The sequence below is a fragment of the Callorhinus ursinus genome, unplaced genomic scaffold, assembly GCF_003265705.2.
Source record: "Callorhinus ursinus isolate GAN/ISIS: 27379988/994484 unplaced genomic scaffold, GSC_fseal_2.0 scaffold65, whole genome shotgun sequence".
Taxonomy (NCBI): Eukaryota; Metazoa; Chordata; class Mammalia; order Carnivora; family Otariidae; genus Callorhinus; species Callorhinus ursinus.
In genome coordinates, this window is record NW_027397127.1 from 6,920,867 (window position 1) to 6,946,191 (window position 25,325).

The following is a 25,325-nucleotide window of genomic DNA, read 5'->3' on the forward strand; positions in this document are numbered from 1 at the left end:
AGCTCGGTTTGGAGAAAGAGGAGTCTGGCAAGGAAAAAGCCACTGTCTGCAGGGCCAGAGCCAACAGAAAAAACAAACAAACAAACAAACAAACTGTTTCCACAGAACTTGACATCAGAGTCAGCCCTTTCCTCCAAGATATTGGGACAGTAGAAGGAGCCTAAATGCAGGCATGTTATTCTGAAGGTTAACTGGTAGCGCCCGCCGAACTGGCTGTCGGCTCCCTAAGGGAAACCAAAACCTCAAGGAAGGCAGCAGGACACAGGCAAGCAAGTGAGGGAAGGAATGCGAAGTCGCTTCAGAATAGCCCTTCATGAAGTCCTTGTGCGATTTTTAAACTTTGATCTCCCTTAGGTTCTATATAAAAACGATTAGATGGCATATGTAAACAAATGTGCTGATGCGGAGGACCATTACCGTACACAATCGGATGTAATGCCGACTTACTTCAGGTAATGGGACAACTAGAAAATGGCTCCTATGGGCAAGCAGGGGAGCTGTGTCTCGTGGCTGCCAGCAGACGTGAACCCCAATGGGCTGCGAGACCTTGCCGCCCCAGTACCTGGGAGAGACTGCAGACAGCTCTCCCGATGCTCACAGAGGGAGTTGTTGAAGCTTAGAAAAATTAACATGAGGACTTTAGAATGGTTCTACAGCAAGGGCCAGGGTGAGGGCATGGAGACCGTGGGGCTTGGGAGGGCACTGGGTGCCAGAGGCGGGGAAGGAGGTAAAGAGGGCAACGAATGGCCAACAGGCGGGGCGGGGCAGTTGGAGGCAGAAGAGAGGGCACCAGAGCCAAGAGGCTCACGGAGGCTTAGCTCCCGGACTCGGCACCGCTCAAGCCCCACGCAAGTTCTGATCTAACAAATGGGGTTGAGTTCCCTAGCCTCAGTGTGTGTATTCCTGAAAACTAAGGTTCCAGGCAGGGCCCTTGGGAACAAGATTCAGATGGGCAGGAGGTGATTAATCAAACTAGTATAAGGTTTGTAAAAGAGGTGGGAGGTTCTGACACCGGGAGAGTGATTGTTGGCTAGCTCAGGATACCGCATTCCTCAGTTGCAAATGGTTTCGAGCGATTAGGCTGTTTATCAGGACACAAATTCGATAATTAGACTTTAGGACTATTTATGGGGGGGGGTGTGGCGGGAGATTTAGAGTAATTGTACAAAAGAGAAATTCATAGTCTGGGGCTTGTCTCTCTCACAGAAGGACTCAGGAAGGAAGACAGACCACAGCTGCCTTAATGTCAGTCACATCAACTCCGGCTGCACCCAACCAAGCTAGCTTGGCGGGGGCAGGGGGGTGGTGTCTGTCGCACCTTAGGGAGGAAGAGGGGGCTGGCCAGGATGCGGTCAGGCCCCCCTGAAGGCAAATTCAGAAACTGGCTCCTGCCCTCCCACACTGGTAGGACAAATGGTCATTTTTCAATGAAGAGTCACTCAGAAGCTGGACAGGGGCTGGCCAGTGTCCTAAGACAGGCACCCTCCCAGGACAGGGCCCTCCCAGGCTGGCACCTCTCTCATTTCTGCGCCTGGTGGCAGGCAGGAGCTTGGCCTCGAAGGGAGCCAGAGAACGTCTTTCCTGCAGCTGCCATCCTGCCTCACCCCCGGGGCTGCTTCTGAAACGAGCCCCGTTCTTTCCTGTCTCCCATCCTATTGGCACCGAAAGAGCCTCTTCTTGGGGTGACACCAGCTCATTTCTGACATGGGCCCCAGCCAGGGCAGGCTGGAGGATGAGAGCCTGTGGGGCTGTGCATGGGGAGCAGGGACACTTGAGAGGAACACCCAGGCGTATGTTCCAGTACTCAGTACGCTGTCCTGAGCTCTGGGTCCCCTGGCCACTGCAGGCTCAGTTTTGCTGCCTTTTTCTTTTTCTGAAGCTGGGCACACTTTAGCCTCCGCTGGGCGGAAGGCATCGCCAATAATGATGCAAAGAAACACTCCTGGAGCCAGAGGAACCAACAGGCGAAGAGCCTTCTGTGACACAAGTGTTTTGCTTTCCTGTTTTGACTCGTGGTCATCCATCAACAAGTATTTATTGAGTGCCTACTCAGAGCTTCGAGGGACACACAGATTACAGATCTCTGCCCTCAAACAGCTTCCAAACTAGCGTGGGGGAGGAAAGAGAGGTGTACACGAAACAGGAGAATTAGAGTGGTAACTGAGAATAGTATCGAAAGTCCATAATTAAGGTCTAACTTGTGTTAGACATGGGCAGCCTCATCTTCCCCAGGGAACCCAACTACTTCTCCTAGAGCTGCAGACATGTCTCCAGGTTGGGCCTGAAGCACATTCGTCCCTGCGCCGTCCCTAACCGAGCTGGACTAACTGTCCCCAACTAGACCCTCCCCTCCCCTCCCCCCGCCAATCAGCAAGCAGCCCTCGCCTCCCACTGCCTGAGCCTTCCCAAGTTATCCCTGGTCAGGGAAGAAACACCTCCATTAACAGACCAGAAGGCCGTTTTACAATGCAAATGGCAGTCGGCCCTTCCCTCCTGGGGTCGGCATCTTTCAGGGACCATAGCTCAGTCTCTCTGAAATTTTTGCTAAGTGCCTGGAGACTTGGGAGTGACAATGAAAGCAAGCGGGTGATGGATGACAGGAGCTCAGCTGTCCACGGGTCACGTGCCTTCCCTCCTGGGGGTGGGGGAGGAAGGCAATTTCACTTTGAAAGATGTTTGGTTTCTGGTCCCTTCCAACAGGGCAACCCGGAACAAAATCATGAAGCAGCTGAAGCTTGTGGTCCTCCCTGCCCCCACAGCTTTGTTTCTGGGACCTGTTCTGTGTTTCCAGAAGCATGCAATGCCTTTGTTCTGACCCCTGCCTACCCAAGGCCCACAAAGGTTGTTCCCTACCCCGCTCCAGGCTTGCCCTCTCTAGTCAGTCACCTGGGTAAAAGCCTAGCCTTTCTTTTCTGCCTAATGATAATGACACTTTATAGCCAAGTGCTTCTTTTCATTTTTACACCCATTACCTCATCTGCGGAAAGGTGCTTTCACATCCATTATCTCCTCACAGTCTCTAACTATCCTGCCAAAGAGGCTTGGTGACTTCTCCTCCTCCATCCCAGCCTCCAAGCTAGGTGACGAAGTAGGGACCCATGGAGGCTAAGCATATTAGCAGCCCAGCTGGAGCCAAATCTCTCTTGGATGGGGCCCTCCATCCTGGCGCCCCCCCCCCACCACTGCCTACAGCCACTCAGGGTCCTGGACCCTCTGGCTGTTCAGTCCTCACCGCAGGGCTGCGCCAGCCCCGAGGCCAGCAGCACTCCACGTCCTGGCTGAATCTGGAAGGCCGGCCCCCATCCTAATTAACCTGTCTCTGATCCTGCACTCAGCGTTGTTGGGAGAATGAAATGAGATCATGGCTACAGAAGCACTTTGGAAGGTTAAACGCATCACACAGATGTAGAGGCGGTGACATTACTGGTAGCCTCATGAGGGGTGGCCGGAGGGGTAGGGAGAGGGAGCCCAAGATAAACTCCACCCACTTCCCTGCAGCCCAGGCCCGTCCCCCATCAGCTCCTTGCCTGCAAGAGGCAGCCCCACAGTGTACTCTGTCCCCTCACTTCCCAGGCAGCTCCGTCCCTGATCCAGCTATCAGATGGCCTGGCTCTCCGCGGCTGTCCTGATACTAGTTCCTCTGTGGGCTAGACAAATCTCTCCTTGCCGTCCAAAGACAGACTGCGAGCTGCAGCTCCTACTGACACCTGTTGCTAGGCAGGACATGGCTAAGGGACAAGTGAACTGAGAAGAAGATGAATTGCTTCGGAGCTAATGCTCTCTCCCGGGCACTTCTGGGCAGGAAGATAGAAATGTCACAGCTAGATTCCCAGGCATCAGCTCTCGGCTCTCCATCTCTCCTTGCCTTTGGCTCCTTTATCTTTACATTTGGTTGGCTCCTTGGGGAGTCTTGTCACTCCCCTCGAAACTGGCAGGATTTGGAGCCATGTGGGGTCAACTAGGCCTCTGATTCCAATCACAGGAGCCAGACCCTTCCAGAAGCTCCAGAGATCCAGCATGGCAGCTGGGCCGCCAGACGACGTCATCAGTTCCTAGTGTCGGGGATGGGATCCCCGTCCCTGGGGCTCTGAAGCAGCTGCTCTGGGTGCCCTCTTGTAAGGAGCTTGGACATAAACTCTTCTTCTTGTAAAGGGGCCTTGCTTTGGCTAGCTGCTCCTCACTCTAGTGGTGCTGCTCAGACTTGCATGCGCATATGAATCACCTAGGGGTGTCGCTACGATGATTCCCAGGATTCCCATGCAGCAGGTCTAGAGTACTGAGATTCTAGCAAATTCCAGGGTGCGGCCCATGCTGCTGGGCCACAGACCACACTTGGAGAAGCAAGGATGTAAAGAGAACACGATTCTCAGACAATGGGAAGGTCACAATAAGGTGGGAGGACAGAGGGGCTTTTATTCCACTGGGTTATGGCATCGAGGGTCCCTGTTAAAACACAAATGCTTTCTTGGAAAAAGGACACATAAAGTCACGCCAACAAAGGACTCACTGGCTGAATCAGATTTATCCCAAGAGGGAATAGGGAGGGCTCTAAATGGATATGAAATAGGACAAGTAAGGTTGCATTAGGGAAAAGGAAAGGGACGTCTGGACAGGGTGGGCATTACTTAGCCCCACCGAAGAGTTTGGTCTGCAGAAGGACAGTCTGAGGACTCGAGACATCCGGGACTAAAGCGAGGAGGATGAAGAAAGGGAGGACGGGGCAGAAAACAACATTGTCCACGTATTGCCTCACTCCGGCCCCACAACGCCCCATTTTACAGATGAGGAAACACAAGCCTTGGGAGGAGAGATCAAGCAACTCATTTTCCTACATCATTTCTGCCAAGAAACTGTGGCCTGAGCAGATGCCCAACAGGTGACGTCGAGGAGACCGGATGGAAGGATTCAGCAGACCCCCTCCTCCACAAGTGAAATGAGACATGCCTCTGCGCTGTCACAGCGGCCTCCCTTGAGTCACCCCAACGGAGGGGACACGCTGGAGACCTCAGAACTGACTTCCACACGCCTCTAAGTCCACCCTCCCATACGGGGGACTCGGCTCATAGGGCCTCACTATGGGCCCGGTAACTTCAGTCATCACCAGAAGGAAGTCCGCTCGCCTCCCGTTGTCCCTCGGACACCCACACTCTCCTGTCCCCACAGTGGTCTGTTCACACACTAATGCCACTCTCCTCCTTTCCAACCCTCCCATTGTACCCTCTGGAACTCTTGGTCAACAGCAAATTCTCCTACGTTGCCAATTTCTTCTCTCAAAGTGCCCTTCACCCTTCTCTCCCAACGAAGGTCTCACTTGTTCCTTGAGGAATAAACATCACTGACCCACGAGGCCTCTCAAATGGAAGCTGTTTTTTTTTTTTTTTTCTCACACTCAAATCTCAAGACTTTCAGGACCTGCACATGGGAGTAGGTGTCCTCCTTGCTTGCCAATGCCTCCTCCAGGCCAGTACTCTTCTTTCCGTTTGCCAGAACTCCTGATCCTTTGAGGACCACACCTGCCGCCCACCTCTACCACCCCGTTTCCCTCCTCACTGCTCTCTACAGCTTCCTGGGCAGCCCCACGTTCACTGAGGATGTCAGTTCCTGGTCACATGTGATCTTCCCATCGACTCCAATCCTTTTTATTTTATCGTGGTAAAATATAACATTAACATGAAAGGTACCATTTTAATCATTTTTTCAGGGTACAGTTCAGCGGCATTGAGTTTATCACATTGTTGGGCAACCATCACCACCACCCATCTCCAGAACCTTCTCATCATGCCAGACTGAAACTCTGGACCTATGAAACCCCAACTCCCCATTCCCCTCTCCCCTCCCCCAGCCCCCAGCAACTACCATTTTACTTTCTGCATCTATGAATTTGCCTATTCTAGGAACCTCATATAAGCAGACGCATATGACATTTGTCCCTTTCTAACTGGCTTATTTCACCTAGCATAATGTCATCTGTGTCGTAGCCTGGGTCGGAATTCCCTTCCTCTTAAAGTTTAAATAATATCCCATTTGTGGGGCGCCTGGGTGGCTCAGTCGGTTGAGCGTCTGCCTTCAGCTCAGGTCAATGATCCCAGGGCCCTGGGATGGAGTCCCACGTCTGGCTCTCTGCTCAGCATGGAGTCTGCTTCTCCCTCTCCCTCAGTCCCTGCCCCCCTCACTTGTGCTCTCTCTCTCAAATAAATAAATAAAATCTTAAAAAATAAAATAAATAATATCCCACTTGTATATATGTGCCACATTTTATTTGTGTGTCAGTGGACACTTGGGTTGTTCCCACCTTTTGGCTCTTGTGGATAAAGCTGCTATGAACATGATCATGCAAGTATCTCTTGGAGTCCCCGCCTTCATGTCTTTCAGGGTAGATACCCACAAGTGGCATTGCTGGATCAGATGGCAATTCTAGGTCGAATTCTTTAAGGGATTGTTCTATCATTTTCTAGGGCGGCTGCGCCATTTTACACTCTTAGCCACAATGCAAACAGGTTCTGATTTCTCCACATCCCTGCCAACACTTGGTGCTATTCTCTGTTTTTTTGATGATAGCTGTCCTAGTGGGTGTGCCCACTCCAACTCTTGATGTCATCGTTGGTGAGTTGAGCATGCACATGGTGATGGGAAGCCTCCAACAATTGCCTCCTCCACTCACTCACTCACTCACTCACTCACTCACTCACTCACTCCATCACCTAGAATTGGGGTGCACCACCTCCCCTGTCTCCCTCGCCAACATCCCGTTCACTACTACCCTGTTCATCCTGCCAGTTTCCCTCCACAGGACCCCCACTGCAGGCAAACTCAGAAGCATCGTGATCGCTGATTCACGTCTCACTTTGTACTCCCTTTTTCCTGGAAGTCTCTTCCTCGCGTCTTTGCATTGGCAGGTTGACTGTGTCATCCTTCAGGTCTCCACTTAAATGTCACCTCCTCCGAGAGCCTTCCCCAAGGCTTTCTCCTAGTTATTTACTTTCTTACTGTCCCCCAAGCTCCTTTTTATCTTCATTTCCCTTCATGTTCAAATTAGAGCTTCTGGTCTACCGTTATGATCATTCTCTTGCACCCACCTTCAACTCCCTTCCTTCCTTCTCCCTTGGCTACTCTTGCCTTGCAAAACCTCATTCCTTGACGAACTCAACCATATGCATTCCCCATGCCTGCATCCAAGTAGCTGAAGGCAGCTGGAGAAAAAGCACACAACTGGGTCCAAGGCTTTCACTTGATATTCACCGTCTCCAGCTTGGTGTGGGCTCTCAGTGCTGTCTGGCCACCACTTTCTCACTCTCTAAGATGACTATATCAGAGCTCCTCCTCTCTCCGCGATCTTCCGCACCTCGCCACTGGCCCCGACAAGCCTCAGCTGATGACCTTACCCCGTATGTGACTGAGAAAACACGAACCATCAAATGAGAGCTCCCCGCTTCATCTTACCAACACCACATCTATACTCCACCCCGCCTACATCCATACCCATGATTCCTTCCACCCCCCCCCAATGAGAACGGAGGATGTTTCTTTTCTTCTACCAACGGCAGGTCTCTCCATTTATGCTCTGGTCCCATCCTCATCTCATCTTCTCAAGGATTTTGCTCCTTTGGGCATTCACTCTCTTCCCTAAATCATCAAGCTCTCCGCCTCTCTGGAGTCATGCTAGCCTGCTGATGGAAATCACCCATTCTTAAGGAAATAAACAGAAACCACCTCCCTCTACTCCACGGTCCCCTTACACTGTCCCTTTGTCCGGCTCCCCTTCACAGTAAAACTGCTCAAGACTTTGCTACACGTATTGTCTCCACTTCGTCATCTCCCATTTACCTCTCGATCCACTATAATCTGGCTTCCACATCCATTACTCCACAGAGTTGCCCTTGTTAGGGTCACCAATGGCCTTCAAGGTCATGTCTCAGTTCTCAACTTACTCAACCTCTCCCTGGCTTTGGGCAGAGTTGGCCGGTCCCTTGAGGTGCCCTCCTCTCTTGACTTCTGTGACGATCTCCTGAGTCTCCAAGGACCTCTCTGCCTGCTTTTTGCTTTGTCTCTGTTGTGGGCTTCTCCTCCGCTACTTAATCACTACATAGTGCTGTGCTCCCCAACTCAGTCCCAGGCCTTCCCTCCTCTGCTCTCTTTCCAGGTGATCTCACCAGTCCCCTGGCTTATAAGTACAACCTATATGCACACAATTCCACACTGGCCTTCTACCACCACCTCCTTTGTAAGCTCCCAAACTCTTATATTCCAACGATCTATTCTGACATCTCTGCTTTGGCGACTCACAGGGATCTCACACTTAACATGTCCCAAACTGAACTCCTGATTTTTTTTTTTCCCTCTCCAGCCTAGGCCTTGCTCAGCCTTCCTCATCTCAGTACATGGCACCATCATCTCTCTAATGACTCAAGCCAGAAACCTCAGAGTCATTCTGGAGTCCTGTCTCTCCTTTTCCGTCACCACCCCTTCCCCTGCCCCCAACAGTGAATCCCTCAGTAAGTCTGGGCAGCTTTTCCTTCACAATCTGCCCAACTCTCGCCATCCCTATGGCTATCACCCTGTTCAAGCAACCATCATCTCTCCCCTGGATGCCGGCAGCAGCCTCCTTCCTGGTCTCCCCGTGGAGATAATGCCAAGTCCACATCAGATCCTGTCACTCCCCCGCTTAAAACCCCGCAGACCTCTCCCGCTACAAGCCAAATTCTTCTCCCCTGGCCTATGAGAGGCCCTGTGTGGTCTCCTCCTGCCCTCCTCGCCAGACCCCCCTCGGGCTAGTCCTACTCTTGCCTGGTACAGTCTGGCCCCGCTGGCCTTTTCTCAGTTTCTGAACACATCAAGTTCTTTGCCACCTTAAGGCCTTCCCGCTTGGTATTCCTTTTTCCTCTGGAAACCTCTTTCCCGATTCTCCACGTGGCTGATCTTCCACGCTTCAGGTCTCCACTCAAATGCCACCTCCTCACAGAGGTCTTCCCTGAGAACTCTGGCTTGGCTATCCCCATTGCTACAGCCTGTTCGTTTCCTTCAGGAGACTCATCACGATCTATATTCATTTATGTGATTATTTGTCTATAAAGACTATTGACTAGGTTTCTTTTGTTCAACATTGTGTCTCCACCACCTAGTATGGTACCTGGCACCTAGTAGGTGATTAATAAATATTTTCTAAATGGATCGATGGATGCACGGGTAGGAGTGATTTTGAGGCGTACAGATCATGATCCTCTGGCCAGTTCTGTCTCAGACTGTGGAAGAACGGTTTCTGCATGGGGAGTCTGGCCGGTGGGAGAAACTCCTTAACGTCTCTGGCCCAAGACAAAGGCAGGGAGGGAACAGAATGAAAGGAAAAGTCCGGGAGGGCTACGATCTAAGAAGAGATGGAAGCTGGCATGGCTCCAGTCCACTCAGGGCCATGAGGGTGGGAAATCTAAAAGTTATTCCTTCTCAGGGAAGGAATGTTTCATTCAAGGGCAAACAACTCTTCTTTCAGAATGGCCAGAGGTCCAGGGCGGTGGGCAGGATGACTTGGGATAGCCCTTGTCACTCCTGGCAGTCTTGGGGTAGAAGATCTGGTTATTTTTCCAAGGGCTGCCTCCCTCGCTCTTTTCCTCCAGGTCTTCATGGCCCTGAAACTTCCTCCTCATCTGAGCCTGGAGAGGCATCTTCTGGAAAACCTGCTGGTGTCTGGATTCATTTTCTGGTTGTCTAAACAGTTGCTTTTCCCCAGTGGGCTGGAATGGAGAACACCTGTCACCCGTTCTAGCAGCTCATGAGGGGGCAGGTAGAGAGACAAAGGCTGTTTGTCCTTTCACAAACTCCTGGGAGCCCGGAGTCACCTCACAAAAGCCCAACCCCTTGATGTTCCTGGGAAGACACCGCAGGGGACCCTCTGGGAAGCAGCGCCCCCTCCTCCCTACTTCTCCCCTCAGGGGCTACACATCCTGTAGACTTCAGACATGTTGTCTAATAGGCCCAGACCCGCTCCTAAACCCTCCCTGCTGGGGCTGCCAGCCCAGTGACAGATGTGAGGCCTGTGCCAGATGTGAGGCTGATGCCATATGGCGCCCCGGGTCACAAGGCCTAAAGCTGCTGCCACTGAGCTGTGGCAGAGTTAGTGGGGAGGTCCTTGCATTTTAGCCCCCACTCACCTGTCCCTGGCAGAGACGGTGGGGAGGGGGAACCGGAGCAATGGATTCCTCACAGGAGCTGAAAGGAGTTGTCGTGTCCCTCGGGAGAGCCCTGGGGACCCCAGCCCCGACTCTCCACATACCACCATGAGTACTGCTGAGGGAGGCAGAGGCAGAGATTGAGCTAGAGGGGGAGAGGACGAGGAATGGAGGGGAAGACAGCTGGGCGGGAAAGGGGACCAGGCAAAGCCGGGGTGGGGGGGAGGGGGCCTGACAAGAGGCAGAGAAAAACACAGAAGTGGAGAAATGAGACAAGAGGCCAGCCTCCGAGACAGTGAAGGAGAAGGGACAGGACTGAGGAAGGCAAGCCCACCAGGGAACCCATGGCCACCGACTCCAGTTTGCCTTAGCTCTTTGGAGGTTGCTCTCTCAATGCCTGTGGACCACCCCCAGCTCTGCCCTCAGTCTCCTGCAGCTGTGAAAGGGCCACAAGGCTGGCAACGAGAGCCTTCTGCTATGGGACTTGGGGTGATCAAGCTCTTTGGGGAAGGGCACTGTGATTACGCCATACGGACACCATTGACGGCCCTCCCCATCTTACAGATGGGGACGTGGTGAGCAAGGGGGCACCTCGAAACAGCTTGAGGAAGACACCCAGGGCACCATCCTGACTCGGGCTGATTCCCCGGCCACCCAGAAGCTGTATTTTTTCTTGTCCAAGAGAATGAGCTCGAGAGGAGGAAATCGGAAGGGGAGAGAATTCCAGAAGGTGGGAGGGAATGGTCATGGTGGGAAAAGAGGAGTTGGCAGGGAAGGGAGCAGCAGGCCTGAATTCTTCCCCTCAGTGAACACATCTCTCTGAGGCCAGGCTGGGCTGCAGTGCTCTGGCACAGAATGCTAGGCCAGGAGACGGTCCCTGGCCACCCAGATCTCTCGCTCCTCTTGGATCCTAGCCTCTAGTCGGCCAAGGGCTGAACTGTAAACAAGGCTTGGAGGCCAGACAGGGGGAGCAGGTGTGGGCAGGAGCTGCTGGGAACATCCCAACAAGTAGCTTCTTCCAGCAGCCAAAGATCCAGGGCTCAAATAGGGCCCCTCAGGGGGCTGCTTGGCAGGCTCTGGCTGTACAGGGCTCCCAGCAAAGCCTCCTGAAGCCAAACAGGGGCTACTCGGCTGGCTGGCTGTGCAGTCTTCCTCCTCTCTGTGAGGCTGTCAGGCACTGATGGCCTGGGCCACCAGCCTCGGATATCCCCAGCCCCCGACCCTGGTCAAACGGCCAAATCTCACAGTTGGCAGGGACCTTGGAGGTTATTTACTTCACCCTTGCCCACCCTCTACGGACTTCTAGAAGCAGCAGGGGAAGGCTTTCTAGAAGAGGGACCGCATTTGGGCAAGTCCAGAGGGAGGGCACCGAGAGCAGGTCTGGAGACAGAAGGGAGTCGGGGGGGGGGCGATGGCAGGGGCGTGAAGATGACAGCGTGAATGGGGGAGGGGGTCCTGGGAGAGGTGAGGTGGGAAACAGGAAGCTGAAGCCAACACAGGGAGATGGAGAGTAAACCTTTGCTCCTCTCTTCTCTGTCTGTCTCATCTGGCTCTGCTGGGGCAGAAGGTCTTCTCTCCAGTGCCCCCTTGGGGAGCCTGTGAGGAGATGGGCAGGCCAGTGTAGTTAGACCTGGACAAAGAAAGGCCTATCTATCCCACAGCTTTGCCTCCATGCCCATCTGCCCCCTCGTTGCCTGACATGATGCAGGTAGTATCTGAAACCCAGGCACCATGCCCAGCAGGCACCAGGCTGACCTCCTGTGAAGGAGCAGATAGGAGCAACCCTCGGCTTCCCCCCAGTGCTCCGTCTTCAAGCTGTCCACGCAGGAGTAGCTGGGTGGGGGCAGTGCAAGCATCAGGCCAAGAAGCAGCTCCTTAAAAGAGGTTATATGAGCAGAGGCCTGGTAAACTCCTATCACCCTGCCTGGAGGTGTCCAGAGATGCCAAATACAGCTTTACGACGAGACCCCTTCTATTCTGCCTGATTGCATCTCCCTGCTGAGAAGGAGGAAGGAATTATAAGGTCTTTCCTAAAGAAAAAGGAAGATCCTATGGAATCAGCAAAGAGGGAGGGAGGTTGGTGAACCCTCCGCCAAAGAATACAAGCCAAGTGCAAGAGCAGGTACTGAGTTACTATCTCAGAGAGCATGAGTTAGCACCCAAGCACTCTGCACCTCCCTTATGTTGTTAGTCTGGGGGGAGGGCTGTCTGTTTCTTGGAGGTGGCGGCAGTCAATCTGCAAACTTCAAAGGCCCTGTGGGCTTGTCTCCGGGTGGGGGTGGGGTCGGTAAGGAGATTGCACCCTACTCTTTAACCAGGCTTGGGGAGAGACAGAATCCTAGGGGATCCTGAGAACTTGCAGGCTCCCTACTCAGCAACACAGATTCAACGATGGATCCCAGACTTGACTCACTAAGGTAGAGAACCAGAATCAGGCAGTTTAGTAAGAAAGGAGAAGGGTAAGGAAAAAAGGGTGTTTTGTTTTTGTTTTTGTTTTTGCCTAACCCTCAGGTACCCAGAACATTCCATTAACCAGAAAAGCCCTTCCCCAAGCATTCAGGTTTTGGGGTTTTGGCAGTTCAGTGTATTTGTATTTTTTTCAGTGATTAAAATCCACCGAGCTGGGACTCTATTGCAGAACAATGCAAGCTCTGCTCCTATCTCCCTTCTTGTAAGGGGAACAATAGCAGAGTCCCTTGCTTGAGTCACAGGCTCCTTCCTCCAGTTTTTAGATACATTCATTCACGCATGTATTATTCATACATGCAACAAAAATTTACCAAGTACCTCCTATGTGCCCGGGCATGGTGCTGGGTACTGGAGACATGAAGAGAAAATAGGCCCAGTCTCTCCCTTCAGGGAGGCTGCAGTCGGGCCGGGCGGGGGCAGGTGTGGGGTGGGGTATGTGAACAAAGGTACGCGAACAAAGGTATGTGAACAACATAAAACCATGTGTCACCTGGAACCACAAGGGGCAGCAGAGGATGCTACTAAAGCCCAGAGGAGGGCCCATTGCTTACCACCCCCACGACTTCCAGCAGACACCCACCCCCAAACTAAGCTGAGTGGTGAAGGCGAATAGGAGGAGTCCAGCAGATGGTCAAGGCAGAGAAGGACATTCCAGGAAAGGAATGTCAAATGTGACAGCAAACAAATAATAAGGATGATTCAGGAAAGAGGGAAACCTCTAGGTATTTAAGCCACCGTGATGAAAAGAAGAAATCAGAAAACCAATTCAGGCAAAACTGAAGGGAGTTTTCAATTTTTGGTTGCGGGAATGAGGGCAGAGGACTTATGTGACACACTGGTCCCTTTCATGCAGTCTTGTGAGTTGATGCGCTACACTCGGAAGAGGCCACATTGGCAACCGGGGACACAGCCCAGCACTCGGGTTACCAACCACACATCCTACGTACTACCCAAAAGCTACACATGGGAGGCCCCCCTCTCACATCACAGGAGGAAGAGGGAAGGTTAGACCTCCAGCAGATGCACTGGGAAGCACCCATGGGAATGGAGACTAAAGTCACAAAGCTCCCACACCTTATTATGCCCACAATGAAGAGGGCCCATGGAAGTCAGCTCTATCTAATGGGCTGGGGCCGATAGTGGGGAGCTAGCTACCAGCAGCCCCCCTGCAGGACCACATGTGACCAGGAAGAGCCCCTCCCCTTGGGACCTGGCCACATTCTGTTCAGCCCAGGGAGACCACCCTGAGGAAAGGAGGGATGACTATCAATAGGCACTGGGCAATTCTACTAGGCAAGTACCGGCAGTCTTTCCTGCTGCTGAAATCCTGGCCAAGAAACAAGCCCCCTCTCCCTCCCCAGGAGGTGGGAAGATGGCTTTGCTCAGCACTGCAAGTAAGGCTCTTGAAAACTTCGGAAAATAATTCCTAACAGAGGTACTCGGATAGAGCCATAATGTTGGATTAACAATTCCAAGCCAGCAGACCAGACACTTGTCTAATTAATAAAACTTATAAAGCAGAACAACTTATTGATGTAACAGGCACGACACTTAGTACAACAAAACCCAAATCCATGCAGAATGCCTCATGTTCTTTAGGAAACTCTTTCTTCTACAACCTGTACGATCCCTTCTTTCATGCCAACGGGGGCTGAGGAAAAGAGGGAACAGCACAGAGCTCCAGGCAACTGGCTGGGGAGGGGGGGCAGGGAGCTCAAGGGGCCCAGCTGCGGTAGAGGTGATGGGGGCATTTCTGCCTCTGATACACATCTGCCAAAGGTTAGCTCCCATCTGGACTCTGGAGGTAGTGGATCCGGGCTGGAATCCCAACTCTGTGGCAACTTACTCAACCTCCTGAGTCTCATTTCCCTCATCTGTAAAATGGGGCTCCTGCTAGTACCTACTTCAACGTGCATCCATAAAGATTAAATACACAAAGTGAGTGCTCAGTCGATGATGGCTGTTAGCAATGATTATTACCGTTGTTCGATGTAGGCGCCTACCAACAGGATCCGCTGTCCTGTTGCAGCCCACTGCGTCTGCCTTTCTCCACAGATTGTAATGAGGGGGGTTCAAATCTCTTTGGACCTTGGACTCTGACTTCAGATCTACAGAAGAACTTAGCTTTTCTGTGGGGGAAAGCGAATCATTTTCCTACTTTGGCAAAGCCCAAAAGAACATTTCTAGCAGTTAACAGTGCGAGTGCTGAAGTAAGACGGGGTGGAAATCCCGGCTCTGCTTCTCACCAGTGGCGGGACCCGGGACTTGTCCACCTTTCAATTTCCATCACTTCCATTTCCTCATCTGTAAAATGGGCATAATAGGACTCTACCTCCCCCCCCCGGGGGGGGCGGTATCAAGATTAAATATAATGCATGTCAAGTACTTTCAACTGTGCCAGGCACACAGAAAGCTCTGAGTGAGTGCCAGCTACCGTTATTGTACACGGATTCTTACTGCTACCTAAAGAGCTTGTTAGCACAACGCTGGGCACAAAAGCCATCAGTACCTACTGTGATCCTCAGTACTCTCAGTGAAGATGAGTGAATTGGGGGCAGAGGAACGAAGGAGATCTGGGTCTTCTCTGAGCTGGGGACTAAGTGACTGAGGGTAAACTCACCTTTGTGATCTCAGCCGACCCCCCCCCCCGGCCCCCCGCCTTTGTATCTTACACAGCTCAAGAAAAGAAAGTGACAGGTATGCGCCTACATATCCCGATTTGCCAAGGTTTCTACAAGTAACGCACCACCTCATTTGGTGGTCTTGTTTCTCAGCCTCATGATGCTGCGTGAGCGCTGAGAGCACTCGAGGGAGGGCAGGCCAGCCAGGGCGCCAGTGCCCTGGGGAAGCTGGGGTCCTGGGGACTGAGCGCCTGGAAGCCCTGGCGCAGTCGCCAACACCGGAGGGCTCCTCGCCCGGGGGCAGGTGCAAGGGTGATGGGGAAGATAGCCTGGGGTGGGGGGAGCCCCGCGTAGGGAGCAGCGGGGGGGGCGGGGCCCGAGCCCCAGGAGGGGTCGCCCTTGCCCCCCTCGCCGGGGGCTGCCCTCCCGGCTTCCTGCTCTCCTCGCTCCTACCCTCCCTCCTCGTTCCCCCCCCCCGCGGAAAACTTCCCGCTCACGCCGCCACTTTTCCACGGGCGTCCACATCCTCAGCCCCGCGCAGACTGTCTTCCAGTCTCCTCGCGGGCGGTGCGGCGAAGGGGCCCCGCGGGCAGCCCGACGCCCGGAACGGCTCCCTGGGGGCTCGGGGCTCCGAGCGGGGTGGAGGGAGGTGGGCTCCCGACGCGCCAACTCCGGCCATCAACTGCGGGCGCCCAGGGGGCGCGCGCCCGGGACCGGGGACCTGTGCCCGCGCCGCCGGGAGTCACTCCGAGGGGCCCGGCGGGGACCCGAGCGCTCGGCTGCTGGCCCCCAACCCCCTCCCCCCGGCCCCTCCCCTCAAGCCCCCAGCCTCCGCGGCCGGGTGCCCCGCTTTCTGGCCTCTTCCCAGGCGAGCCCGACCCCGGCTGCTCCGAGCGCCGTACTTACTGTCGGGGCCCTCTCCGGGCCGGGGCTGGGCGGCTGCCCGGCCCCGGGAGCCCTGTCGCCGTCTCCCCCTCGCGCTGCCCCCGGCTGTGCCCCGCGCCGACCGTAGCGGCAGCGGCGTCTGTAGGAAGAGAAAGATCACGACTGCCTTAGAAACCCAGCCCCGGCCGTGAGCAGAATCTTAAAGAAGGAGGCGACTGGCTCGGCCCCAGAGCCGCGGCTGAGGTGGCGAACTAGCGAGGCCGCTGGTAAACACGGCGTCTGCTGCCTGTCGGCCGCCCGCAATCCGCCGCGGAGGAGCCCCCCCCCCCCGCTCTGGCCGGGGGGCCCCCGCGGGGGAGCCGGGGAGAGGCCGTGCGGATAATCCAGCTGCCGCCGGGGCGGCCCCCGTGCTCCGCATCCATATTCCCACCCCGGCATCCTCCCCAGCTCACAGAAATTAAAACCGACGTCCAGGGGAGCGAAGCAAGTAACTCCAGATACACGGGCTAGTAATAAGTCGGGGCGGGGGCAACATTCGAAATCGGAGGGATCTCAGATTCGCTGCCGCCTGCCTCAAAAGCCACCCTGTGCTACTGCAAAGCAACAACGTAATACCCGCGTCTCCACTTCCCTCTTTCCCCTTTCTGTGACAGGACTAGGGACAAGTGGCAACTCCAGGCCGGTTTACTGGGGAGGGCGGAGGCGAGGACCCTGGGAGGCAGGATACTTACTGTCTGCAGTGCTTAGTGCCAGGGAGTGGCCATCCCTCTTTACCCCAGACAAGTCACCTACTGTGTGCCCGGCCTTGTGGGACACAGGAGAAGGTAGAGGAGGTAGTCTTGGTCCAGGTGCCATACAGGAGAGAGGCACCGAGCCTGTGCGGTCTGGGTTATGCTAGAAGGATCAAAGGTGGGGGGTGCAGGGGCCCTAAGGGAGCCAGCAGCCAGTATTCTCAGGGAGCCTCCGTCGGGGAGGGGGGGGGAAGAAGAGACTCACAGGGTCGGGGTGCAGAGGGTGCTCTTCCTATAGGGCTGATTGTGACTCCTTCCTGGTCGTGGAGTGAGGGCCCACATCACTCATTCCTCTTTCAAGTGTTGAGTAGAAAGCAGCCGGTGGGGAGTTTAAGACTTGTGGCTTCCCTAAGGCAGGTACCCTCATCTTCCTGCCTTGACAGTGACATCTGTGAAATGGGAACGATCTCTTACCCCTTCCTTTCTGGTCAAAACGATGAGACAACACAGTATTCCCGTCCTTCCGTTCTGATCACAAAAAGGAGCAGTTTGTATTCCTCCCTGCCCCGTTCCTGCTTATCCACTCAGTCATTCATTTAGCAAATATTTATTAGCATCTATCGTGCGCCAGGTGCCATGCCAGGTGCTGGGCACCTCCACGATTCTGTGGGGGCGTCCGCACCCATGGGAGGTGGGACACACACGGGGCTGGAAGTTAGGAAACAGATTTTAAGTCCAAGTTCTTTGACTAAACTGCTGTGTGACCCTGGATGAGTCATGTATCCTTTTGAGACCTCAGCTTTCTTGTTGGTCAAACAGGAGTAATAACACCTTCCTGTCCTCATTCACGGGGGTGTTTGTGAGGCTCAATGGACATAATGGATGTGAAGGAGCTTTGAAAAGTATAAAGCCACTAGACAAATGTCAGGGATTAGTCCCTCTCCGAGGTGGGAGCAAGGCTGCTGGGAAGTAAAGCTTAAAAGAATTCCTGGCTGACTCTCCCAAATTGATTGCCCTGAATTCCATCTTCCCCGAATCACAGATCCTGCACCTGGGCAGGAGGCTCTGCTCTGTGAAATATCGTCCTCCCTCAGCAGTGCCCCTGACACTCGGGTTAGTGATGGCCTGGCCTTAAGCCAGGGAGATTGTTTGAGGGACTTGAGTGGACCCAGGGGACAGTCTTGGCTCTGGGTCTCTAATTCCTGGCAACAGCGGCGTCCTCCCCCCACCGGAGCCCACCCAGCCCAGGACCACACGCGTCTGGGTAGAATGAGGGGCGCCTGGGTGGCTCAGATGGTTAAGCGTCTGCCTTTGGCTCGGGTCATGATCCCGGGGTTCTGGGATCGAGCCCCGCATCGGGCTCCCTGCTTAGTGGGGAGCCTGCTTCTCCCTCTTCCTCTATGGTTCACCCTGCTTGTGCTCTCTCGCTCTATCAAATAAATAAATAAAATCTTTAAAAAAAAAAAAAAAGGAACCGCTTTGAGGCCTCCAGAGACACCCCTTTAGGAAGCAAGGGGCTTATGCCAGACAGCCGAAGGTGGCCTTGGGGGTGGATGCTCTCTTTAGGGGTAAGCTAGGGGTTCTGGGTTGGCCTGGCTGGCTGAGATCTACAACAGAACAAGTGGAGCCTCTGGGAGGGTCTTCAGCTGGCTCAGCTCGCCCCAGCAAGCCACCCCAACCTAAATAGACCTCCAATCTAAATTACAATACCGTGCTTGCTATGCAAATGCAGCTTCAAGCTAAATCGCTGACGTTCCCCCAAGCACTCTCCCCGACCCCCTGCTACCCCAAGTAAACACAGACTCTAAGGAAACACCAGGCAAACCCTTTCCAGACAGATCCGATAGCTTCTTTCCTCCCTCTCCCCCTTCCCACCAGACCGTCACCCTGAAGCCCGTTCCCTAAGAAAGTGCTAGAACTGACGAGGAACAAGAAGGGGCTCAGGAGCCTGGGCTCCATGGCCAGCCAAGCCCGGAGCTGCTCTGCCGGGCTCTGGAGCCAAATGAGAATGGAAGTTAGAGGCGGCAACAGAAAGGAGCCCAGCTTTGGGCCAGGGCGCCTCCCCCAAGCAGGTCCCTGAGGGGAGGCCCCGAACAGGCCGACTCCACACACTCAGCCTCCCTTGGCAGTCTTGGAGCCCATTCCTCTTGCCGCTGAGGCTCCTCTCCTTGTCTTTATAGATTCCCTCGTCACATCCGTCTCACCCAGGCTTGCTCCTCTTAATAAAGTGCCCCCGTGGCCACTCCAGACAGCCTGATGTTATCCTTCACTCTCCCGCCCTTCTCCCCTGCGTGGGCCACACAGCCGTGATTCAGGTCTCCTGGGTCACAGTACCCTCTCCTGGAGAAATGCTTCCTGAGCACCTGAGCCAGGGTGTGATGGAAGCTTTGGGTGTGGGCATACCGAACACTCCTTCTTTGCCCTACCCCCCGCAGGGTGGCCTGGGCCCTGGATTCAGATCCTCACTCTGAGTCCCCATGCCTACCTCTGCCTGAGTCTTCTTCCCTGGGCCGGCTGCCACTGCTCTCCTCCTGCGATATAACCGGAGTCCAATTTGCAAAGGCTTTCTCTCGGTGACTGTCAATAAATCCCACACCTATATCCCCCTGAAAGACCGGAAAGCTTCGGGATCCAAAGGAGAGACTCACCGACGGTGAAATTTCAGGCACTGTGACAGGCAATTGAGGAGACATATTTGATCACATCATGTTTACCTATGGGTAAGGCTGGCCCTGAGGATATTCTGGCATTTTCCCTCGACTATAATGAAGACTTGGAATAATAGCAAAGAAAGCAATAGAAAATACACCGGGCTGGGAGCAGGGACATCTTGCTGTTCATCCCGGCTCTGGAGCTAATTAGATGTATGGCCCTACACTTTCCCTTTCTAGATCTCGGTCTCTCCATATGTCAAAAGAGAGCTGATCTGTAGGGTCCCTTCCTTTTCTTCTCAGGCTCAGATTCTAGGCTATATGGAACTGAAGTAGACTGATGTTTCCTCCAGCATGGGCCCTCATTCCGGAACACTGGGCATGGCACTGTGTGTGCATGAGAGCTAGATGGTTGCCAAGGGTTGGCGCTATGGGCATGAGCCTGGCCCTGCTGTTCAACAACGCAGCCAGTGTCCCACCCACCTTTGCCAGGGAACAAAGGGAGAATTTGTTCATTGCTCCCGCCCCATCGTGCAGATGGGACCCTTCAGATCCCCAGCAGTAGCTCTCTGCCTGTTAATCCCTGGTGCCCTCCGGGACTGATTCCAGCTGCCCCAGGTCAGGGCTGACCTTACCAGTGAACGCCTGTCCCACCATCACATGTCTTCACATTTTACATTCCTGACTTAGTGATCACTCAACACCCCTCTCCCCCACCACCACCAGTGCCCTCTGACGGGCCCCCCCCTCCCGCCTCCTTCTGATCCAGCAACCAAAGGGTTAATACCAGTAGGAGCCCTCTGGAACACTGTTCTAGTTCTAAGGGGCAGTTCATCCTGCCTGGTCAGTGTCCGTGCCACATGGGCAATACAATATTTTTAATATCACCCTACTCTAGGATTCCAGTCGTGTCCAATGTCCCTCCCCCTTTCCCGGCCATTTCTCTGTGAAGATTTGTCAAGGGCTTCCTGAACGGAGGAATGCCTGGCTCCTTGCCTCTGAGTCAGGTGGGTCCTGGTTGTTTCAGAGAAGGAAGGAAAAGAAAGAAGCAGCAGGAAGTGGGGGGTCTGGCTCTGTAGTCACTAGCAGCTGCCCTGGTGACCCTCTGCCTTATGGTCTGGATCCAGTTGTCAAAGGATGAAGCCAAATGTGTTGAAGCTGGAGGGACCCTCCCTCCTACTAGTCCCTGAAGGGGGCACCGATTCCGTACCCCCCTCCCCACTGGTTACCTTCTGCTCTTCACCAGAAAAAGCCTCCCTAGCACTGAAAACCCCCCTTGCTTGGCCCGTCCCCCCTCCCTCTGCTATTCTTCCATCCCCCTGCCAAGGCCTGGCTGCTCCAATGGGTGCTTTGCCCCTGCGGTGCGAATGTTCTGTTCTGTGCTCGGCCCTGTATTAATTTGCTCGCATTTGTGAGCTGCTTTGTTAACGCGCGTGGCCTTTTCTCCATGTGTAGTGCTGTTTCCCCGCTGCCTCTGTTACTTCCCCACCCACAGCCTCCTTAACCTTGTAATAACTGGCCCTCCCCTGTGGAGAGGGGGTGAGGCTTTTTCAAAGCCCTTTCTTGTACGTGCTTTGGTAGTTTGGTACATCGTCCCCACCGCTGAGGAAACAAACAGGGTGTTGATTACTGAGCCCTGCGGGCCCGGAGAGAAATCTGGGGCTCCCGGAGGTGAGAAGGCCAGTCTGTGTGGGCAGATACTGTGTGATGGCTGAGGAGGCCTAGAACCACAGCTCTTCCCCACAAGCTTATGCCATCACTGCGGGCACTGCCCTCTGAGGCCCCAACCAAGCGCCCAGAAAAGTGCACAGAGGCGCACGCACCCGTATCCAGTTTTGCTTAGGATTGTGTGAGGGGGCCACAGAATCTCTCAAGGCCAGCCACCCCCCGCCCCCCGCATCAGTCTTTTCTAGAAGCTGCCCCAGTGTTTCTCATATGCAGCTGGGGGTGGGGAGAGAACCACTGCTTGAAAGGAAGATGAGGGTGTAAAAGCTTTAGCAGCCAAGAACTTTTCTTGAAAACCGTGGCTGTCCGCAGGAAGAACTGAAGGTAGACTAGAATGTGGACAACGCCTCGCTTCCCTGCCTTAGTTCCCTCCTTTCTGCCTGAAGGGAATCATCCTGCAGGCCTTCTCAGCCCCTCCCCAGGCCCGGGATGGCAGGGTAAAATCAGTCAGCACTGAGTGTGCTGTGTGAAAGGGTATAAAGAAAGAGACACATCCCCCTCCCCATATATACCCACTGACCAGTTACTGTGTAAGTGTAGCCTGAGAGTCTTCTGCCGGTAAAGGGTGGAGCTAAACTCCCTGAGTAAGGCGTGGGGTATCTCTGGAGGTGAAGGAGGGAGATTTCCCTGTCAATCACCTAGGAAGAGATAGTCCTCAGGTAAAAGACAGGAACTCCTAAGGAGTAATAATCATCCAATAATCATCCTAACAGGCATTTTACTTATCTTACCTCACTTAATCCCCTGAAGTAGGTAGTGGTATTACCCCTACTTGACATATTAGGGAGCTGAAGCCCCAGAGGTGAGGTTACTTGCGCAAAGGCCACCCAGGTGGTAAGCAAGCGTGTTTTGTTTGGCTTGCACAGCATTGAAAAAAAAAAAAAAAAGAAACTGATTCATTGCTAACATTGCCAAATCCTCAGATTTCATGTAAGAATCTGGATTTCCGGCTACGTGGCAACCCTGGGCCTCTGAAGTCCTACCTGACCGTGAGCCGCTGGAGCTAAGTAGCAGTGCCTCTTCTGGATGAGGGGACGGGCTCTCTCCAGGTCACCCCAGTCCCCACCTCGGCTTCTGTACCCTAGCCACGGGGCCAGGTGTCGGCTGCCGTTCAATGTCGTTCTTGTCCTGTTGTGCTGCTATTCTTATTAAAAGAGTAATAAAGAGGAGAATGAAATATTTCTTGGGCATACATCTGCTCTTGCCCTAGTGACTATATTCACCCCTTTGGGTCTGGCCCTGGAGGCATCCGAGCTCGTGATCCGTCCACCCCGTTCCTCTTGACTGCCTCTTTAAGGCAGGGAGAGGGAAGGCTGGGCGTTCATTTGGGAGGGCACTTGTAGGTGGCTGGGACTGTATAGGTGGCCCCTGGCCCATAGAGGCATGCTGGGAGTTAAGAAGGAAGAATGGGTCCCCAGAGGACCCTGGCAGTGAAAGATGACTGAGTGGTACTTTCCAGGGCAAACTGTCTAGACTAGCTTCCTGGCCCTTATCTGTGAAATGGGCATAATGATAATAGTACCATGCCTACCTCATGGGGTTCTTTTGAAGATTCAATGAGTATACGTATACATGTACATTTACAATAACACCCGGCTCAGAGAAAGTGCTTGACAAATGTTGGTTTCCCTTTTGTCATCCCCTAGCCTTTAATAAAGGGTTTTGTCTGAAAAGTTTCCTCCTAATCTAAACAATACCCTGAGGTGGGGCAATGGGATAGGGGAAGGTGAATCTTACGGATGCTTCTTCCCCGTTGAAATGGTCTCCTTCTTGGGCCCATCGTGGAGGTTATGGGTCACATTTTATTCAGGAGGATGGCATTTCCTTCTCTAGGGAGAAGGCAGTCTTGCCCTGCTCATGGGGACGGCACCAAATTCTTTCACACTTCCATGCTTTTACACTTGCTCTTTCCTTACCCAGAAGGCCCTCCACCACCTTGTCTACCTGGCAGCCTCCTATACATCTTTCTGGACTCAGCTCGAGTCACTTTTTCTGGGAACCGCTTGCTGAGCCTCATCTGCCTCCCCAGGCAGAGCTAATTTAAAAGTCTACCCTCCATCAGAACGTGCGCTTGTTGAGGGCAGAGCAAGGCACATGTCTTGCCCACTGTATCCGCAGGGTCCTGCACGAACATAGGTACTCGGGACATGCTGACTGACATGGGGGGGGGCAGGGATGTCGGGAAGAGAAAGGTTCGAGAGGACATCCTAGCAGCCACATTTTCTGTGTGCCTTCCCCTCACGCCCCGCACCAAGTTCTTGAAACTCACATCACAAATTCTCTATGCCTCTCCCGGGATTATTCTAAGGCTCACCTGTAGGGTAGGCGGATGTGCTGTTTTTGGAGCCTTCCCCAACTTTCAGCATGCCCTCGTTCCTTTGAACTGCCCCTCACGTGCTTCCATCCCCCAGCCTGTTCAGGGTGTCCCCAAAGCACTGGCCACTTCCTGGCAGATCGCTCCTGAGCATCCACACTGAGATATTTCATGTCCCCGTTCCCTTTAGGCCCTGCTCTCCCACTAGGGTCTTCCTTTCCCAGAAAACATATTTGAATCTCCGATGCCTCCAACCAAGGGGGCTGCCAGCTGGGGGAGGCTAGCTGGGGAGCTCTTTTCAGGTGAGAGGGGTTCCAGTACCCCTTCAGTCACACCCCACAGCCTGTCCCCTAGGGCAGGAGGGGATTTTTCTCACTTTGTCATAAGTACTGGTCTTTTGTGGGAGAGCAGGTGAGGACAGCCGGGGTGAGATCTGTATCGTCCACCCTGCCACACTCCATTAACAATAACTCACGGCAGCCATGGAGGCCTCCGGGCTCTGCTCAGCAGTCTTCTCCTTCCACCCCCACCCAGGGTAGTCCCTGTCACCATCTCCTACACCCATGCAATGTCCCTGCCCTGGTTCCTCCAGATGATCCGAGTTCCTTTGCCAGGAGTAACCCGCTGGCGTACCAAAACAACTTGAGAGCCATTAACGGGAAAGAGCATCTTTCAGAAAAGCCAGATGATTCTAAAGCATTAATGGACACCTTTGCGATCCTGTCTCAGGAGGAGCTAATGTCTTGTAAGCTGGCACTGGGCCAAAGACCGCTCGGAACAACAGCCCTCCAACCCTGAGAACACATGCCTTAGGAGCCAGGATGTGCCAGAAGAGCCCGACGAGACCTAGCAAGCAGTGAGAAAGCCTAGGACGTGGGCCCCCATAGAGCGCAGGTCCCAACGCCACATGTGCACACACACGCACGTGTGCACGTGCACACACACACCCACCCAGAGACATAGGCAGGGCCACACGTTGGCACAAAAACACCACCCACATTCTTGCTATAAGACCCACATGTGATTTGCCAACAAATTGCAAATTAACCTCCTAGTGAACAGATTAATGGTATTCATGGTAATTTACACTCCAAGTTTCATAGCAACAGACTTTGAGCATTCTGGTTGCATAAGAATTCAAGGATTTTCAAGTTCCTGGAGACATTGTAGTAATTAACCTGATAAGCCTATGCAAATTAGCCCCAATTTGACACTGTCATTTTTGAATCCAACATCCAGGGTATTTGCCCAGAAGGTTGCCCATTGCCACTCCAGCTCCTTGGCTTGAGGTGCTAAGCTGACAGATGCCAGTTTGCATTTGTCTCTGCAAATGACGCCCCACAGCCAGAACTCCCCATCAGGCCCAGAAATGGACTGGACAGGTACAAATGGTTCACTTGCATGATGACAAGAATGAAGTCAAGGCTTCCAGAGAAATGGGAAAGGGGCCCTGGCCAATTCATACGAGACTGACAGAGCTGTCTTTTTAAGATCCTTGGTTTGAGGACAAACATTCCCGACTTGCGCCAGAGTTTGAGCTCTCCACCTGAAGGTCAGGAAGAAGCCTCCTTGTGGCACGTTGCCAAGTGTCACCGGAGATTTTTGTCTTTCCAGAAAGATCAGCTTCCTAAAATAAAACCAAAAGCTGGGGTTCCCTATTCTTCCCTGGGAAGGTTTAATTGGCTCTACTGGCCATTTTGAACAAAAAAATCACAGACCGTACTCAACTTTCATCAAATCAATCAGCCTATGGGCACAGCTTGCATGCT

At 53.6% G+C, this 25,325-nt stretch overlaps 1 protein-coding gene across 5 annotated transcripts in view; it reads right to left on the minus strand.

Moving 5' to 3' along the window:
- FRMPD3 (FERM and PDZ domain containing 3) overlaps positions 1 to 25,325 on the minus strand; it is a 123,649-nt gene that overhangs the window by 58,322 nt on the left and 40,002 nt on the right. For 2 of the 5 annotated variants that reach the window (XM_073885763.1, XM_073885765.1), the window contains exon 1: positions 16,157 to 16,270. The gene's annotated coding sequence lies outside the window, so the exon portion shown is untranslated. Of the gene's footprint in view, positions 1 to 16,156; positions 16,277 to 25,325 lie in introns of those variants that run through there. The other 3 variants (XM_073885762.1, XM_073885764.1, XM_073885766.1) reach the window with 3 other exon arrangements.